The sequence below is a fragment of the Helianthus annuus genome, chromosome 15 (genome assembly GCF_002127325.2).
Source record: "Helianthus annuus cultivar XRQ/B chromosome 15, HanXRQr2.0-SUNRISE, whole genome shotgun sequence".
Taxonomy (NCBI): domain Eukaryota; kingdom Viridiplantae; phylum Streptophyta; class Magnoliopsida; order Asterales; family Asteraceae; genus Helianthus; species Helianthus annuus.
Window position 1 is genome coordinate 58,491,704 of NC_035447.2, and position 16,060 is coordinate 58,507,763.

Here is a 16,060-nt window from a genome sequence, read left to right on the forward strand (position 1 = left end):
AGAAAAAACCAATTAATTAAATGAAGAGAGAAAAATACAATTATACCCTTGTGTGTATTAAAATACATGTAAGTTACAAAACATAATTACAATTTTGTCATTAAAGAAAAAATCTAGATCTACAAAATCAATAGTCAGGATAAGTTTATTTTGTTCACAAATATATCATTGTTCACTACTCATGAACCATACTCTCTTTCTCTCTCTCTCTCTCTCTATATATATATATATATATATATATATATTGACTAGATGTAAGGATCTTAAAAGATTGTGATTTTTACTTTTCTTTTGGATGAGCAAGAGAGCAAGTCTAATGGTTTTACAAGTTCTACATAGCCTCTCGGTTCAAAGATGTTCAAGCAAAAAAGGGGGCTGCAATCAGAGTCAAATGTAGATCAAAGTAGGCAATGTTGGAGAAAACAAGTTTAAAAGATGTGTTGTGTAACACCCCGACCCGAATAGGGCTGACGTGTCACTCTTACAGATATCAAAACCAAATACCAATGCATAGCATTAAATAAAAGATCCTAATTACATTTATTACATTACTGAAATAAAGAATCTTGACTAGCAACTTCCTAACGCTCTTCACTGAAATCCCAGGTCATCCCATATTACCTGTTAAACAAATAGGAAAAAACACAAAAAGAAAAAATACGGCTGAGCCAAAAATTGCTCAGTAACGGAGAAATCAACAGTACAAGTAAAGTCATATCAGCGGAAAGAAAAACATAATAGAACTAAGACTGAACTGAAACGATTACTGACACGAGTACATAAAACAGATGCAGACGACGAAAGACTGATACACTAACCGATCTAAAACTGATACGGAAACAAAAGTCGGCCATACACATAACTGATATCGAACTCAACACAAAACCGTTGTAGAGACTGGTACATAGCTGACCACGATGACTGAAATATTTTATCTTGTATAAACGAACTTATTGAAAACCTTGTTTAAATAATCTAGCATCTGTATGACCAAAAAAAAGTTTCTAACCTATTATCCGTAATTTGTAAATAAAACGTTTAAACAAATCCAAGAAAAATAGCTATCAAATATTTTAAACAACGTTTAATAATGCTATTATTTGTAAAACAAGATACTTAGCAACAATATTTTCTTATATTGAGCGTTTGAATGTTATCAAATAAAATAGTCTATCACATTTCATAGCAAATCAACATTAGATAAAAAGAAAACTAATTTTCTAACTTTGGAAAAGTTATAACTTAGAAATATGATAAATGTCATAAATTGGATTCAAATGAAATACTTATAAAAGTTAATCAAAACCAAATACGCAGGCCTAAACATTTAAATACCACTACAAATATTATAATCTTTAAAAGAAAAGAATTGTCGAACTATTATCTTTAAATAAATGTTTAGATTCAAATCCATCTTTATTAATTAATCAAATTTCATAAGTTATTATTTAATTAAGATAACTATTTGTATAGCTTTGGAGATTTATATTTAATAACCAAAATAATCTAGATAACTTGAGTTTAAAAGTAGAATGATTTAATCCTTGCGAAATTTCTTAAACCGATAAGAAAAATGGACACGGAACAAAGATAGATTCAACGACAAATATCAACAGACACTGAATCAAATACCGAATACAGATATTGTCAGACACAATCTAAACGTGTAACACGAAATCTAAATCCAAACTGAGACAAATTGAGACTGATACTGATCGAGACAAATCTGATACAAACCGGTACAGATACTAAGTCAAAACAGACATAGCTAATACATAACAAAATCGGATACTGAACACAATCAGAAGCATAATTAACCCAATACACGATCGGAAACAAATTCGGATGCGTACAAACATATCAGACATATCAGAACTAATACTTAACATATTCACATACAGAAACATATACTGATGTAACGCCCTGCATTTTCGATCTTTCTATTTATAGCATGATGTTTCGTACTTTCCAATTTAGTCTTTTGTACTTTCGCTTATTCCCAATTTCACTTCGAGACTTGAATCGTAATGAAAAATGCATTGTTTTAATCATATGTTTGTTGGATTTCTATGTTGTGGAAATAACACGTTAAAACACGTCAAACTATGTTAAACACGTAAAAACAGTGGAAAGATATCCTAATCTTGGCTCTCGAAACAAGTAATATCAAGAGATTACCCTAAACCGGACAAAAATCGGGAATTCGTACGTAGTTTACCAGAAAGTTGGGTTAAATCGAATAATTACAATATTTATTAATATTAAATAATTAATTAGATTAAATAAATAAATTATTTTTATTTATCATATTTTACAAAATAAATAAATAAAAGGAATTTTATTTTATTTTAATTAGTTTAGGCTAACTAAGTTAGCTTAAACCTTGTGAACATAAATTTAACCAAGTTAAAGCCTAACTTGGTTAGTTTTTATAAAGGGATCAACTAACTGAGTTTGAAAACTCAGTTAGTTCAGTTAAGTATTAAATGGAACAAAACGGGGGGTTCTCCTGGGTGAGAACCGGCCCAAAACCGGAATCGAACGCGTGACCTCAAGCTTAACAAACGAACCTTTAACCACTAGGCCAGGCATGCCACATCCGGTTATAATAGGAAACAAATTAAACTTAACCGCTATTTCGAATTCAAACTGAATTCAGTTTGAGCGCCAAAGATGGCTGAAACCGTGTAAACACCAAGCTATTCGCTGTCTTCTTTCCTTTTTCGATTAATTGAACTAATTTACAGAACAAATTACACCTTTCCTTGTTACCTATCAATCATCTTCCTGTTTCTAAACTTTCACGACGCCTCGACCGGTATAAATACCGGCTTGCCTCTTGCCGAACCCGCACACATTCTCCAACCTCTCTGCATTCGCCGGAAACCACCTCTCTCCTTTCAACCCCTGCCGGAAGCCGCTGCTGATTATCGGAGACACGCCGGAGAAGACCGCTGACCTACCGGAGAAGCCGCCGTCAGTCCGGTAACCCTCGTTTCCCTCCTCCGATTCATTTCGACCGACTGTAGTATTATTATTAATACATATATATTATATATTCAGTACCTTTATCTGTAATATATATATATAAATATTCAGTAATAATAATTATTATTAATATAAATTCAGATATATTATATGAATAATAATTCAGTTATAATTAGTATTATTAAAATAAATACCTTTATTATTAATACTACTATTAATAAAGTAAATTCAATTATTATGTAAAATCAATTATTAAATAAATTCAATATATTTAATTCAGTAATTGTATATAGTTAGTTAAAATTTAGTATATATTAATAAATAGTTTATATGGATTTAAATGATATAAATTCTATATATGCTTAATTGTATAAAAATTCAGTAATTATTGTTATAAATATACAAACTATAGCTATTACATTTATATATTTATATTATTTAAATAAAATTCAGTATTTATTTTTATAAATTTAATTGTTATAAAACCGGTATATATTCAGAATTTATATTTAATCCGATATTTAAATAAAAGTCAATAATTATTATATAAATTAATTGTTATCAGTATTTATTATATTTAATATAAATTCAATTATTTATATAGACTATTATCATTATTGATATAAAAGCCATTTATTATTATTATTAATAACAAAATAAATTCAAGTATTATATTATAAAATCAGTTATATTATTTACCATTGTTATTACTATTGTTATTATTATTATTATATTATTACTAACATCATTAAATATTAATATTAAGATTATCATTTTATTATTAATATTAATATGATTATTATTATTATTACATTTTTATTTCTATTATTCATATTGTTATTACCATATTTACAACAAGTAATATTAAAATACTATTATTAACAAATTAATTTTCTAAACATTATTATTAATTCCCATCATCATTTTAAGCATCATTTTAAGCATTGTTCATAACGTATACTTAAAATCAAATAGGGTAATCTCTTGCGCTCGTTTACAATTCTCTTGGACAAACTCTTGCTCTTATTCTTTACCAAGAAACGCAACGCAAACTAAGGTGAGTATATATGACCCATTTTCTATTTTCCACTTTTGGGTGCAATATGTATTCTATATCAAACATCACAATCACATCAAACATTTTATGCACACTCTATCCTTACTCTATGTGATACATTTTAATCATGTTAGACATGTTATGCTATTGTAAACACTCATGACTATGTGTTCATTAACTTCGTAGAAGCCTCCCCTAACAATGGTAGCGCTATAGGTTGAGAAACGCCCCTCCCGTTATATTAACGGGTATTGTTAGGTTAAACTATGTTAAAACCACCCGTACACTTTTGGGTTGGACACTTTAATTGCGTTAAACTTTGGTTTGGACACGTAGAGTAACATCGTTTCGAGTATATACTGTCAATATGATATTGTATTTCACATTTGGATATGAGCAACATTTTAAACACGTATTATGCTATGTATGAAAACTTGTATACTCGCCAACATGCTTTTGTTGATTTTATTTTAATACATATTGCAGGTTGAATGATCAAGATTCAAGAAAACAAGCTAGGATGGCTTTAGAAACCCATTTTAGTTATAAACTTTGTTTGAATTTATGTTCTTATATTTGAAACTTTGTATTGTTCTCTAGTTTTAATAAAATGATTAAATTCATATTGTCACATCTAGTGTTATGTTGTTTTGAGCAATTTGTTCGTCTCATCCCGATGTTTCCGCCATCGGTTGGGGTGTGACAGATTGGTATCAGAGCCATAACTATAGGGAATTAGGTAGGATTGCCTTACTTTTCCCTAGTCTATAGTAGGAGTACTCTGATACCAGATTGGTATCAGAGCCATAACTATAGGGAATTAGGAATGCCTTGCCTAGTCTATAGTTTAGGAGGTTTTTCACTATGTGTTGCTTAAAACAACTTCCCTTCTATCTTCCTTGCTTCCCTCTACTTTCTTTTGGACTCTTAATATACATGCCTTTCCTAAGGCTAACACAATACACACTTGGAGGCTTTGAAGACACTCTTACAACACAATCGAAATGACTTATCAAGATAGGGGTGATTCCCACACTTGGTGATGATTTTCACTCAGCTATACTTTGATTTTTGCACGAAATCTACCCTCAAGTTAGGAGTGATATCCAAACCTTGATGGGAGTTTTCCATTTCATATTCTAGTGGACCCTTATCTTAGGATAAGTACCAACCACATTAGGGTACGACGTTATCAAGTTAGAGGTGATACTCGCATCTTGTTAACTAGTCCCACTCCTCGATTTTCGCTCTCGCCAAAGTTTCGATTTCTCAATCGATTAAGAACGTGTAGTAACTGGAAGGACAAATATCGTTAGTCGCTCCTCGATGAGAGTATTTGTCTATTAGGCCAAAGCACGTTTTCTTAATTCGAAAAGGACTTCGATTCACTTTGGAAGTGTCGTATGTTACGTTCCGTGACGATCCATATTTTACGTTAAATCTCTTTTATGTTATCTCAATTATTATGTGTTTTACGTTTGAACGATTCATTCATTTCTAGCTAGGAGACACATTTCGCACTATTGTCGTAACCTAAAACAATTAATGATACTCTCTCGTGAACAAATTAAATTTATTGTGCTTTCATTATACATGTTACACTATGTGAAAATCTATGACATTTCATTCATTTTATTCTATGTGAACAACAATGTGAAACAATGTGCTACATGTTGCATTCATAAAAAACAAATTCTTTTCAACATTATGATCAAGTCTCACCCTCATTTTGAATTCGTAGATGTCTTCATCTCATCAACTTTCCAACTCGTCCAGAAGGTCAAGGGTCAGCTCACAAAAGAAGATGATGGCATTTATGGCCAAGCAGTTCGCTCGTCTTATCCCCAAAGTTGTGTCTGAGATCCAAGCTTCCAACACCCCAAACTCTTCCATTGACTCCAAAGTTGCCCAGCCTAAGCCTATTGCCTTTAACTACAAGCATTTTGCCTCCTGCCACCCAAAACCCTTCACTGGCCAAGAGGGTGTGACCGCTATGTTTGAATGGTTCGACAGCATAGAGGTCACCTTCATCAATAGTGAATGCCTTGATGAACTCAAGACACGTAGTGCTACTGGTGTCTTTCAAGCAAGAGCCCTAGAGTGGTGGACGAATGAAAGGAACATTCGTTCAAACGAGCTGGCATATGCATTGTCATGGGAGGAATTGAAGCAGCTCATGATGGAGGAATTCTGCCCTCCTCACGAGCAACAGAAGCTTGAGGAAGAGTTTTGGTCCCTCAAGCAAGTTGGAGACGATAACCTCGCGTATACCATTCGTTTCAAGCAGCTGAGCTTTGTTGTACCTCACCTGGTCCTCACCGTTGATAGGATGATCAAGAAGTATATTCGTGGATTACCCCCTGTTATGAGAGACACTATCGAAGCAGCTCAGCTCGACAACATCGAGGCTGTTTATCGACTCGCTGCCAGTTTGAACGATAATCGCGTTCGTGATAAGCAAGTCGCAACAACCACTAGGGTAGCCAACCAGATTACCATCGACACCGAAGCCCCAGCAAACCGCAGCGAGGGCAGGAAACGAAAATTTCAAGGCTCGGAGACAGGAAATAGAGTTCGCGCGTGCTACAAGTGTGGAGACACAACACACCTTCGCCCACACTGTCCCCTATGGAATCAAGAACGGCAACCAGCACCAAAAGGTCCCGCTCCCAGTGCCAACCAAACTCAAGATGCCAACATCTAATGGTAAAACCGTCAAGAGCAGCGTGGTTCTTCAACATTCCTATTTCCTCGGTCAACCATTGCATTGTTCTTTTCTTTCAGTCTTTCTAGGATTTCGAGGACGAAATCTCCTAAAGTAGGGGAGACTGTAACGCCCTGCATTTTCGATCTTTCTATTTATAGCATGATGTTTCGTACTTTCCAATTTAGTCTTTTGTACTTTCGCTTATTCCCAATTTCACTTCGAGACTTGAATCGTAATGAAAAATGCATTGTTTTAATCATATGTTTGTTGGATTTCCATGTTGTGGAAATAACACGTTAAAACACGTCAAACTATGTTAAACACGTAAAAACAGTGGAAAGATATCCTAATCTTGGCTCTCGAAACAAGTAATATCAAGAGATTACCCTAAACCGGACAAAAATCGGGAATTCGTACGTAAGTTACCAGAAAGTTGGGTTAAATCGAATAATTACAATATTTATTAATATTAAATAATTAATTAGATTAAATAAATAAATTATTTTTATTTATCATATTTTACAAAATAAATAAATAAAAGGAATTTTATTTTATTTTAATTAGTTTAGGCTAACTAAGTTAGCTTAAACCTTGTGAACATAAATTTAACCAAGTTAAAGCCTAACTTGGTTAGTTTTTATAAAGGGATCAACTAACTGAGTTTGAAAACTCAGTTAGTTCAGTTAAGTATTAAATGGAACAAAAAAGGGGGTTCTCCTGGGTGAGAACCGGCCCAAAACCGGAATCGAACGCGTGACCTCAAGTTTAACAAACGAACCTTTAACCACTAGGCCGGGCATGCCACATCCGGTTATAATAGGAAACAAATTAAACTTAACCGTTATTTCGAATTCAAACTGAATTCAGTTTGAGCGCCAAAGATGGCTGAAACCGTGTAAACACCAAGCTATTCGCTGTCTTCTTTCCTTTTTCGATTAATTAAGATAACTATTTGTATAGCTTTGGAGATTTATATTTAATAACCAAAATAATCAAGATAACTTGAGTTCAAAAGTAGAATGATTTAATCCTTGCGAAATTTCTTAAACCGATAAGAAAAATGGACACGGAACAAAGATAGATTCAACGACAAATATCAACAGACACCGAATCAAATACCGAATACAAATATTATCAGACACAATCTAAACGTGTAACACGAAATCTAAATCCAAACTGAGACAAATTGAGACTGATACTGATCGAGACAAATCTGATACAAACCGGTACAGATACTAAGTCAAAACAGACATAGCTAATACATAACAATCGGATACTGAACACAATCAGAAGCATAATTAACCCAATACACGATCGGAAACAAATTCGGATGCGTACAAACATATCAGACATATCAGAACTAATACTTAACATATTCACATACAGAAACATATACTGACTTACACGACAACTATATATCAACAAAATAAATCGTGTAACACAGAAGCACCCAAAGCCAAAAACAGAAACAGACTGGTACACAGCTAGCTAGTCCATGCACCTATGAGATGGTGAGTGTGGCGTTCACCCCTTATTCCATCTCCAGACAAACAAACTCATACTCAGAGCTAAGATCGATCTATACGCCTCTCGTGGCCAAGATGCTACACAAGCACAAGCTAGAGACGCCGTGAACTTTGATTACGCACTGTCACGATAAGTGCCATGCCGTTGACACCCAAACGACAAGCCAGACATGCTTGGGTGACAGAGTACAAATACTAAGGCCTTATAAATAATTTACAGGCAACTGAAAATAATACTAACAGGAACATGCGACCATGATACAAGTCTGAGGTATGGCATGCTACAACACACTAACAAAAAGTAGACAGATACAATACTGACACAGATAACGTATCACATATCAAACGAATATAGGTATCAAACCATGACAATCAGACTCTAAAACAAAGATAAGGATCCATACTAAGAGTAATGAAAATAAAATTTCGTTACGATATCAAGACTTGAGAATTCGTACCCGTAGAAGGAATTGGAAATCATACTAAGATGAAAACAAACAGAATCCCTACCAACGAGTAACGAAAAATAAATGAATACTATGATGTAAAAGAAAACAGAATCCATACCTTAGGTTTAGCAAAGCAACACAGAAATTAAATCGTCGTGAACCTATATCCCCTTTATATCACAAATCAGTTTTATAATAAATTAATCTTGTTAATTGCCTTGTTCCTTTAATTTCCCAGCAACTATGAATCTAAATCTAAACCTTTATTTTAATGAAAAAAAACAACTTTGGTTAAAATAAACTAATTGCATGTACTATATAAAATAATTTATCACCTTATTATTTTATAAGAATTACGAGTGTCTATATATTAAGGAATCGAAACTAAAACTATTAATTATCTTATTCTAAACCTACAAGTATAGTTTAATAAAATCCAAAGATGTAGCAACAAATAAAAAAATAGAGATTTTAACCTTTAAATTATAAAATCTTATTTGTTTTGATATCCATGAGACCATGGTGATTTCAAGTAACTACATGCAATACATACATATCTAGGAGTGTCGTGGCTAACTATATCAGAATAGTTTTAACTTTTAGAAGTGTAAAACCAATTTACTCTAGCTCATATACATACATATTTCTAGGCAGGAAGTGACCAAAAAGAAAAACCCATGCTGGTCACCTAAAAAAAAAAAAAAAAAACTCATGTACGTACTGTAACCAAAATAAGTTTCAAGTTTCCCCATTTTTGACCAAGAGTAACATAGGTGTGTTCTTATTTCATACAAAGCTCCTATGTCGTTTGATTAAAATTTAGATTTAGATATCCTAGTCGCCGGAACTAAAAGTAATAACAAAACTAACTAAGCGAGTACGTTGACAAATTAATGAAACGGATCGATTTATTACCTTAATAACCGAACACGGTTGACCGGAGGCCAACGAATAGAGTTGTCAGACGATTAATCAGAAAATGTCAAGTGGTGACGGCAACAGACTAGTTCATGGTGAAGTTGCAGTAGTTACGACGGAGCGGATGTTCGTAAATCCCATTTGACTTAACGGAAAGTGAGTGCTACTGGCGATCATGGCAGAGTACTGACGGTGGTGCGGTGTTAATAACACTAGTCGGACTGATGGTGGCGGTGTAGCACAACAGTCGCGGTAGCGACCTGAATCGTGGCGGTTGGGTGGCCTGAACAACAGAGACGCGTAGATACAACGGCGAAGTTGGTGTCATGGTGGTGGAATCATGACAACGGCGGTTAATGGTGGTGCGGCGGTAATTGTCGGTGTCTTTGTGTTTTCTCCGTTTGGATGATTAAAGCTCTTGTGTATATTGTCTAATGATTGATCCAATATACAAACAAATAGGGAAGAAAAACAATACATAAATAATGGACCTATGCATGGTAGGCTACTAAAGATAACAAAAGATAAAAAGGAATGATTATGAGATAATTGTGGAGTACATATCTAGTTTCCAATATGTCTATAATGTGAAACTTGCGAGACTAGCTTAAAGCATCTAACTAGGAGTTACCGGTTACGAATTTAAAATCATTGTTTTATAAGGTTGGGCCAAAAATCGGGTTAGATGATTGTAAAATCATGCACATCATTATTTATTTATTCAATATTCTTAATTGACAAAGGCAACTAAATTGTATGAGTATGCATATGCATTTTAATTTATTCTAACGAATATATTCACTTATCAAATTCACATATGACTATGAATTATTTATTTTAGTAGATTACATTATTTTTATTATCATTGTTATTATTTATATTTTCTTAATATTACATGTTGACTGTTCTTTCTCTTAAGATTTGATTTACATCTTCGAAGTTATCTAGGGGCAGTTTTAGACAGCCCGTTTCTGCCATGTTTTCGAATATCAAAAGGATAGGAAAAATGCCAAGAAATTTCAAGCATACATTTCTAGTGGTTAAGGATGCATTCAAAATATTTCATGTTTTCTTTTACATATATATATATATATAGGTAGAGGATCCTGTAAAAATTCCAACTTTTTTGAGAAGTGTGAGAAATAATTTGGGAATGACAAGTGTCCCTTATCTTAATTAATTCAAAAGGGTATATTAGTAATTCTCCATTCTTATCAATTAATTGATTTCCAAAGATAACTGCCAAAAATATCAGGCGATATATTAGGGATGTGATTCGAATTCGATTTGTTCTATACATTTAATTGTTTACGGTAAGTTTTTGTTGTAGTGTTATATTCCTTAGTCAATAGTGTTATATTATGTACAGGTATCTTTAATCTCCTTTTCATAGTGTTTTATCTCCATCAATAGTGTTTTATTCTGTATAGTGTCTTACAGTAAACAGATAGTGTTATATCTTTCTATAGTGTTTTATCATGTAATATATTGTTCCTTTTCATAGTGTTTTATCCTCATCAATAGTGTTTTATTCTGTATAGTGTCTTACAGTAAACAGATAGTGTTATATCTTCCTATAGTGTTTTATCATGTAATATACTGTTCCTTTTCATAGTGTTTTATCCCCCATCAACAGTGTTTTATTTATGTATAGTGTCTTACAGTAAACAGATAGTGTTATATCTTCCTATAGTGTTTTATCATGTAATATACTGTTCTTTATAGTGTTATAAAAAGTTGTTGTAAAGGAAATCGAAGAATTTATTTCAGTACGAGAAATTCGCTGATTTTTTAGGAGATTGATGGGGGTTTTGAAACAGTTACCATAAATTCGCTGATTTATAGGAGATTATGGGGGTTTTGAAATGGTTACCATATTTGAAACGTTGGAAAAGTCACTATTGCCCTTTAATTTTACATAAGGTCCTTCTAATTAAAACACAATTTACATTTTATACCCTATTGATCTCAACCATTAGATCAAATATCCAATGGTTTAAAACACTTCTTACCCTTCTCACATTTTAGACACTCTTTACCATATCCCCACCCTATATACATATATATATATATATATATATATATATATAGATACTTACATTATATATATACATATATATATATAGGCCGGTTAACGTACAATTAGATTAATCGTGCGATGCAGACGCGAGAAACATAGGAACATGATCGGATTAAAATCCTCTTAATATTAAGTGGTGGCGCGATCGTAATAAACACAAAAATATCACATAGAAAGGATAGAATCGTCAATTGCGATCCTATAATTCCCCCTAACTTATACCAAATTTTAGCCTTAAATCTCTCAATTTGTTCATTCGACTCATACACAGATTCATTTGCATCTTGTTTTTACAAACAACAGGGGGTCGAAAAATGATAAATGCAGGATCGAGGGGTAAGTTGATTTAAAATCCCTTTATTTATTTTAATTACGGTTGATGATTTCTCAAAAATTAAGTGTTCTTGTTCACTGATTATCAGCTGCAAGCGAGCGGGGGAGCAAAACAAACAACGACAAATTTCAAGCAAAGAAGATGAATCCATGTCGCAGCCCCCGACCCCACCCCGGGAGTGGGAGCCGTAAGCACGAGCCGGTGGTATCGGTGTTTATTAATTTGGCAGCGGAAATGAGACCTCATGATCATAGTTAGGAAATAAATTTAGAGTTTGCAAAACACCAAACTTTTTTTATTAAACAAATGGGATAAAACCCATATTTCACACACCAAATCTTCTCTCAAACTCCCAAATTCTCTTAAGTCTTCCAAGCAAGAAAAAAAGCTTTAAGTGTTCTAAGTGAGTTTTCACTCACTTTTCTTCATTTTTCTTCTTTATTTCTTCTTTCAAACTACTTGGACAACCTCTAGGAAGGTTTCCACAAGTTTTCCATGGCAAACTAAGGTGGAACCTCACCACATTTGAGGTCCAAAGTAGTATAAAAATTCTGCTTTGATTTATCTTTTTATTTCGTGTATATTTTACTTGAAACTTAGTGGAATCTTGCACCCACCATGCTCCCAACTAAGCTCATAGTTGTGGGTGTGTGTAGTGGTTGATTTCCACAAGAAAAAAAGGATCAAAACCTTTATAAAATTACGCCCTAAAAAGTCACACGTGACTTCAAAGTGTTGGAACCATCCAAGCTTTCAACCTTCAAGTTGAAAGACTTGTGTTTTGGTGAAGGTGTGAACAATGGAAGCCTTGGCTTTCCAACCATGATTCCACCTACCTCACTTGTTTTAATGGCAACAATACCTAACTAGCTTCCAAGAATCAAAGTAAGATAACCTCGCCTCACCTCCCACATTTGCCATGTTGGGTATGACACGCCCGGGTTGTTCTTATTTGGCTACTTAGTATCCTAGTAGGTTAGTTATCTTATTTGTTTTATTATCATTCATGACCAACCAGGTTTATTAACTATGTTGATAAACTTGTGCTTTAGTGAATTCATACAATGAGGTTTAATGGATGCTAATCATCCCACCTGCATACTTGACTTACATGACAATACATGATTATACATGTTGGACTATACTTTATAATATATGATAATTATTTAACCGAATTCTTGATGCTAACCGGATTATGGTTAGATGTCATGAACTTAGGTTATATTTTCTTCGTTTTAGACTCATCGTTTGTGATTCTAATGGGCAAGTTAGGACCCATGAAAACACAAGGAAACTTAGTGTCCAAACGAGTATTTAGACAAGATATATTTTCGTGTACATATACCTTTTATACTTAATTCTGAATCCGAACTCTCCATAAACTCTGAATACTCATACACCTTTGTTTCCCCAATGTAGGGTAACTTTGGTGCTCCACTCTCATCAACTCGCGTTTAATCAGAAAGCTTAGCAAAATCGTGAGTGTACATGACCCTTTTTACTTTTTCGACACTTTTTGGGTGTAATACTTATTCTTCTTAAAAACGCACACATACACTTACAAACATACTTGACAAAAACAAACAATCCAATATACATGCTTGATACGTGATGTTACAACTCATACATGCTAAAATACTTATTTGCTTTATACCTGTCATTAACTTCGTACGAACCTCTCTTAACATGTATAGCGCTATAGGAGTAACATGCTGCCCGTATTCTTGAGGTCATATTAAGTTATACAAGACGGTCGTGTCGTTGCGACGATAAGATTATACTAGTGGGACAGTTTGGGTTGACAATTATAAGTTGCATGCTAGCATCGTTATGTTAATTCTTAGTTCGCGATTATGCCATGTGGATTTGTTTAAAACGTTTATACTTATGATAGTATGTAACACCCTTACTATTAAATAACGATTTTCGTATAAATTACTAAAAATAAACATGTAACTATATGCACATATTGCTGAATAATACGGGTAAATTAAAACTTTTACAATTTGAAAATAATACAATTCAATATGTACGGATTCGTCGTTTAAAATGACGACGAAACAACGTGCGGAAGCTTTAATCACGTGTGTTCGGTTCTTTGTTGAGCTTGATCTTTATCTGTGTGCATAATTCGTTCACCTAAATTCAAAACCAACATAAAAGTTAGTTTTGATAAGTTAAATACATGTTAAAACTAGTTTGATGAGTCAAAACAATAAAATTCAAACAATTTTCGGAATTTAGGGGCGTCGCGCGACGCCACACCCTTATTTTTGACAGAATGTTGCTTGTTTGCTGCTGCAGTTGCCCAACTATAGTTTTAATCGAAAAACGAACTTCAAAGTGTCATAACTTTTTATCTACTTATCCGATTTGCACGATTCTTTTTCCTACACGTACATAATTTAATTCTCCATCTCATGGAGTAAAGACCCGACATCTGAATTCTCAAAATTTTCGATTTCAAGCTCTCGGCTTGAAATTCAATTATGACACTTTTTGACCCGTTTGTGATTTTATCAAACAAACTTGTTTATTACCTTTAAAATACCATGGATATCATGTTATATTAGTTTACTAATTTTCAAGGTTCGAATTACGGGTTTTTTATGCAACCTTAACCCGTTTTGCATACATACTCGTTTTGACCCGTTTAGAGCGACTTATGTACATTTAAGCAACAAACTCACTCTTCTCTTTCTACACTTCGTATTCTCATTTTTAAAATAGCCTCTTATATTCCACTACAACTATTTTGTGGTGGATTTAACATAATGGACCGTTATCCTAAATTTTACCCTTAGGATAGTCATTTTACGTGATTGATCCGTTCTTAGGCATTTGACCCACAAGGTTTATGCCTACAACTCTTACATGTGTCTAAGAGTTACATAATCATAATACTAGTATCTAAACGACCTCTAAGGGTCATTTGCCCGATTTATCTATCAAGGGTGTTTTCGTCAATTTATTTCTTCCTTTTACGACAAAGGTCCTTTTGCTAAGGTATTTGACCAACATTGCATTTTTAACTATAATTCTATATATATATATATGTATATATATATATATGTATATATATATATATGTATATATATATATATATGTATATATATGCGTGCCTGGCTCGAGTCAACATATAGACCCGTTTTATACCTCGCGTTAATTAACCAATATTCTATGGCGTCGCAATTGTCCAAATTGCTATTAGCTCATGCTAACATACGACTTGACAACCACGTTAGTCAATATTGTCAAATGATGTTATCATCACCATTTGACCCGTTTTGGGCTATAAAAACAAAAATTTACATAAATTAGAATAAAAACATGGTTTTAATTTCCAATTCACCCATCCGACCAATTTCGGATTTTTAACACTAAATCCTTTTTCTCTTAAATTCTTTTTGTACATATTTGACCCATTTCGACCTTGCCATGGGTATCCTTTAAACTTCAATCTATTTTAGTCGAACTTGACTAAATTTTCATTTTACCCCTTTTCTCATTATTAATTACACTATATAGTAATCTTAACGAAAACTCATAATTTCTTAGTCATTTCATGACCAATTTACCGTTTCGTCCTTTTTACCATAAACCATGGTTTTTATCGTTTTTGTTAATTCCGACCCGTATCAATTGCGTCGGAAATCTATATTTCCCATATTATCTTTATCGTAGTTATACTTATAGAATAAGTAAATATTCTACAAAAGGGTGTAAGTTTCACTTACCTCTCATCCGGTTTACGCTTTTCTTCTCGTACTTGATTCGTTCGACCGCTTCTTTCCCAAGTCTCCACCTAGCTCGTTAAGCGTCAAACTATTGTCAACATTTACAAGGCAGTTAGATTAGTCATTAACAATCATGACTATTCCACCTTACTTATTTTCTATGTCGAAACTACTATTCGACTTCATCATTAGTTAACTTAACTTATCAAAAGTTAACTACTTTCGATCACATGGTTTACACAATTAAGTCTAAATCAACATGAT

The 16,060-nt window shown here is 33.2% G+C and overlaps 1 long non-coding RNA gene across 1 annotated transcript; it reads right to left on the bottom strand.

Annotated features, from left to right (window-relative positions):
* Window positions 1-421: 421 nt before the first annotated feature.
* On the bottom strand, window positions 422-10,091 carry LOC118487617. Its single transcript, XR_004882144.1, has 3 exons — window positions 9,643-10,091; window positions 8,846-8,897; window positions 422-621 (listed from the first exon to the last, which is right to left on the bottom strand). It is a non-coding gene; the product is annotated as an uncharacterized LOC118487617 (long non-coding RNA).
* Between the last annotated feature and the right edge of the window lie 5,969 nt (window positions 10,092-16,060).